Genomic DNA, 5,805 nt, shown 5'->3' on the forward strand with positions numbered 1-5,805 from the left:
ACGTGTTATTTTGTTTAGTTGTCTCTTGTCTGTTCAGAATCGTGATCTCTATTTGAAAACAAAACAAATTGTGATTCTCAATTTATCCAGAATCGTGCAGCTCTAAATGTAAACATAGCGAAGGTCTAGTTCTAGTTCTTTCTAGTTATCTTTCTCCATTGATGGCCATTCAAAAAGAAATTTGCAAGTAATTTTCAAATCACAATTGTTCATTAGCCTACATTAGAGATGTTGTTACCTGTGACAGATGGTGGACCTGCCCAGAGACAACCACAACAGCCCTGAATATCAGCAGAGACGATGACAACTAGATGAGCCTTAGGGACAGATCGCCTGTTAAGACGTCGTCGACTAGACATCGTCACAGATCCTCAGCGAAGACAACCATGAGAATCAGACCCCTATGGCTAGCTTCAATTCCCTCCTTATGCAGACGTGATGTATCTCGATCTTCAAGCAGAAAGAATTGGATGAAATATTCTGAATGATATCAATCCACAATCTGATGTGTGATGCAGCCTGGAATTAAACCACACCATGTTCTTTCTTCTGGTCAGAGGAGAATTGGTCCCCTCACTGAGCCTGGTTTCCTCCAAGATTTATTTTTTCTCCATTTATGTCACTGATGGAGTTTGATTTCCTTGCCACTGTCTCCTTTTGGCTTGCTTAGTTGGGGACACAAAAAATTCGGCAATATTACTGACTTGACTCAGCAAGACTCACTGACACTATTGGATAAGAACTGAGCTGATGATGACAGCACTGTTTTCTACAGAGCTGCTTTATAGATGATTTGAACTCATTCCATAATTGATTAACTTTACACAGTTATTGAACCTAACTGAATCAACACAAATTGAATAATTTCAATTGAATTTAGAGCAGCTTTACATAACTGAATTCTGTTTGAATTCCATCTGTTTGATATCCATCTTTGTTCATGACCACTCCTCAAGCCCCAGTTACGGGGCTTCCTCGATACCAATGGCCAGGGTTTTTTGGCCCGCTGAATACCTTAGTCCAAAGCGAACCAAAAACCTATGGCCGTTGGCAGACTTGGGTAGCTACAGGTTACTGTATTCTAATTACTTTTCCTGATAACGCAGTAATGTAACTCATTACATTTAAAATGTATGTAATTTGATTACAGTTACTGATGTCAATAAAATTCAGTTACTTGCAAAATGTATTGTTAAGAAAAAATATTAAGTAAATGCATTTCTAATCATGTTTGGCGCGGCTGCGTCAGTTGAGCATGTGCTCTAGTGGATCACCGGAGAACGCGTGCTGCTAAAATGGACGCAGACAAATGTGGTAGTTGTTTCTTTAAGTGGAAATATAAAAATTATTTTGATTTCACTGAGTGTAAAAACAAAATTTAAACTGTTAAATGCAAACTGTGCGCAATTTCAAAATAACTTTCTACCGCTATTAACTCGCTTAATTAGCAATTTGTCAAAGCACTTGAACAGAATGCATTCTGCGACAAAACTCATAGCCAAGGAGGATACCCACGCCTGAAATGAGCAGTGCAACCTCGCCTAAACAAGCTAGATTGGATTTTTGTTCAGGATCGGTAGGGAAGTTAACTTCTGGACAGGTGAAGAGAGGTGTAGCAGCGTATGTGGTGGCGGAAATGCTTCCCTTGTCGACTGTGGAATCGCAGTCATTCCCAAACATTAAAGTCATTTCACTCAAGTAGAACACTGCGTATCTATAGCACGAATTTTATTTCTCGTGCCATTTATACGCCATTTATATACCATTTTCCATATCCCTAATCCTACCCAAGGGGTTACAGTGCGTATCATATGCACGCAAAAACTATTTTTGGCGTATAAATGGCACGAGAAATAAAATTCGTGCTTTAGATATGTACTTTCATGAGACCGTGTTGGCAACACTATCGAGTGCTCCTGTGGAAAGACTTTTCAGTTTAGGGAGTCTTGTGCTGACCCAAAAGAGAAACAGACTTTCCAGCAAGCGATTTTAAGAAACTTCTTTTGATGAGATACAACCGCTTGACAAGTAAAATAAATGAGAAGTAAAAATGAATTTGTACCCTGTAGTGTAGAAGAAACTTTAACTGTGCAGTTTCATGTTTCATGCATACTGAAAAAACAACTTCATCTAGCATTCAAATATGCAATGTTTTATATATATATATATATATATATATATACAGTGCAATGCATAAGTGAATACACCCATGCTAAAGTTGACTAAAAAGAGGAATAAAAAATCATATTTTGGAAATTGAACTTAATGCCTCAATTTAAAAATGAGGAAAAATCCAACCTTTAAGGACACCAATTTTCTTTGTGAATGAATAATGTATCGTAAATAAATAAATGTTCTTCCTTAAAATACATGGTGCATAAGTGAGTACACCCCTATGTTAAATTCCCATAGAGGCAGGCAGATTTTTATTTTTAAGTATTTTTTTATATATTTTTTTTTAGGATACTATGCATCCTGATAAAGTTCCCTTGGCCTTTGGAATTAAAATAGCCCCACATCATCACATAGCCTTCACCATACCTAGAGATTGGCATGATTTTATTTCAGTTAGCCTAAAAGCTAGTTTGATTTGCATTGAGAGATGATCTTATGGAAAGTACCCCATGCCAATCTCTAGGTATGGTGAAGGCTATGTGATGATGTGGGGCTATTTTAATTCCAAAGGCCAAGGGAACTTTATCAGGATGCATAGTATCCTAAATTTTTTTTTTTTTAAATACTTAAAAATAAAAATCTGCCTGCCTCTATGGGAATTTAACATAGGGGTGTACTCACTTATGCACCATGTATTTTAAGGAAGAACATTTATTTATTTACGATACATTATTCATTCACAAAGAAAATTGGTGTCCTTAAAGGTTGGATTTTTCCTAATTTTTTAAATTAAGGCATTAAGTTCAATTTCCAAAATATGATTTTTTATTCCTCTTTTTAGTCAACTTTAGCATGGGTGTATTCACTTATGCATTGCACTGTATATATATATATAGTTTTCAAGTGTTATCAATTTAAATAATTTCTGTCTTTAATGCACACAAACACAGTTAAGCTAGCACACGCGTTACACACAGCAAGGAATGTTGTAGATAAGACATATACTGTACAGACACTTTTAAGAAGACTACATTTTTCATTGGGTTTATGTTAAGTTTAAGTTCTAGAAATGCATTGGATCTTTAAGTCAAGTTGCTGTTTTCATACTTATGTAATATTTTTCAGTAATTATTAAATTACGAAAAGAACTGAGTTTCACTTTGTAGTATATTCTTGTACGTTTGATAGGTTTTCAAAGGAACTTGAAAGTAAAGTAATTAGTAATCTGATTACTTTTTACATGCAGTAATAATCAGTAATGTAATCAAATGACAATTTTAAAGTAGTAATTAGTCATTTGTAGTGTATACTTTTTTTGAGTAACTTACCCAACACTGACCGTTGCGTTGGCCCCGAGGAAGCCCCGGAAGTGAAAGTGGAAATGCGACTGGCCCTGGCACGCTAGCACGCTCGCTTTTGGTCCGACAGTGGAAAGCACGGCTTTTGAATCATTATTTTCCCGTTTGTCACTGTAAAGCTGCTTTGAAAGAGTATGGAGTTCTATATAAATAAAGGTGACTTGACATATTTTTGGAGGACTGGAGCATGAAATGGATTTTATTTTCTACTGCTTTTGACATCACAGCGATAGACGAGCGACAGGCTTTAAATAATAAGTCAATCAGCATTTTTATGATGCCATTTTCCTGCAGCCCAGAATCGCATGGCATTTACGGCTCAAGTGATTGGCCAGAGCCGAATCCACATGAACAAATATGGCAGATTTCAAATCACATACTTTCGGGGGTGTCTGTGCTTGCAGAGCTTTCTTCAGCTAGACCTGCTTGTTTGGGACAAGTTGTAATAGATTTGAAACTTGATTTGGTCTGTGGAAGGAAAGTTTCACAAAGCTTGAATTCTCTTGCACTGACACACACTTTAAGTAATCGGCATGTAGCGTTCTCCCTCTTTCAGTGCTAGTGTGTATGTGCAGACACTCATGCTGCCTCTGCAGGGAGAATGAACAGACTCGTTCGCACTGACTGCACACCGCCTCGGTTTCTCTGTGAGAGCAAAACAATCGCACAGAGGGTCACTGCTAACCGAACCATGTATCAGCTCTGTATTCCATTCACCCATGCAGTTAATTACTTTTTAAACATTCAAATCAGTCCCACTCTTACTTCTTCTCTATCAATCCTTCCATTTAATCTATCTATACATTGTTCTGTCATCAGGAAAAATTATTAGGCAGGACTGAGGGAGAGCTTGAAAAGGGGGGAAGGGATTTATGTCACTCTTTATTTTTTGGCTGACTCAAGCACTGAGACTGCTGAGGATGGAGTTCTGCTCATTTAACTTGCAGGGAAAAGAGAGATGGTAATTTGCTCAAACTTACATTTAATCCCTTTCAGAGGAGCAGGTGTTAGAAACGCTCGGAGGCTGAGCACATTCATGTTTATGTATTCAGTGTAAGTGTGTAATCTCTTCCATGTTTTAATCAGTCCTTTAATGTGATTAATTTCATTGTATAATGAGCCTGTCAGGTCTAATTTCGTCCTCCTGGAGGGAAAAGAAAAACATGGGATTTCTTGTTCTGTGCTGTTTGCACACACATAGATTATCAAGATGGATGAAGAGAGTCGAGTTTCAGAGTCATCATTCACTCCTGTGATTTTGCAATAGATTTTACCGTTCCAAGAAACAGGATACACAAAGGACTTGTGATTACAATGAGACCGATGTGCATTAGACAACTTGAGTGTTTCACTTGCGATTACTTCAGTGACATAACTCCATGTCCAAACCAGTTCGAGACAATCAAACAGCCTCGACTACACAAAAAAAAACTGTTCTTGAACTTTTTAAGTCAGCTGCAATATTACCAGTTTTGCATTTCACACATATTTTTGAATATACTGTAAAATCACTGATAAGAAACACCTTCTTTACTTCTTCTTTGATATCAGTGAGGGCAAATTTATTTGAGCTAATCCATATAAGAATATTAACAGATTTATTTTTATTTTTATATATATTCTGTGCTTCTGTATACTTCATGAAAGTGAACACTAACAGAATTGTGTTAAAATTCATTTTGACTATGGGTTCATTTAAAGCCATTTAAATGTCTGGAAGAAAAATCTATTCATAAGGCATAATGATCCTTTTTGAACAAAAATGAGGAATTACTGAGTGAATCCAACAAAATGCAAACAAGCCGTTTTAAATGTAGGCATTACCCATTCAGCCTTATCCCAGTATGCACTGGGGCATGAATAATTAATATTTGACAGTTTGCAAGTGTATTTACACTGTTGTTGTTGATTTTGTCACATTATTGTCTTGATATGTCAGGATGAGTTTGTTCCTCTACTTGAAATTATAAGTTTATTACACACATAAATGAATATTTTATAATTATTATTTGATTTACTTAATGTAAATAGGAAAGTGTAACACTTCCATTCAGAAAGTAATGATCTATTTACAGTGATTCATTTTGAATTATTCATTTTAAGAAGCTTATATGATTGATACATAATTCTATACATAGATGTGTTTTTAATTAATAATGTTGCTTGTAATCTGTTGCCATGATTTTATTGAGAGTATATATACTGTATAATTTCCCCATATTCTAGATGACACTGATCTGTATATGATTAAAGCAGCTGGAGTGTGGATGAAGGCTAATGAGGGGAGGAGTTCATGGAGAGAGGGAGACAGTTGGAGGAACACAAGTAGACC

The sequence above is a fragment of the Abramis brama genome (assembly GCF_963993115.1).
Source record: "Abramis brama genome assembly, chromosome: 22".
NCBI lineage: Eukaryota > Metazoa > Chordata > Actinopteri > Cypriniformes > Leuciscidae > Abramis > Abramis brama.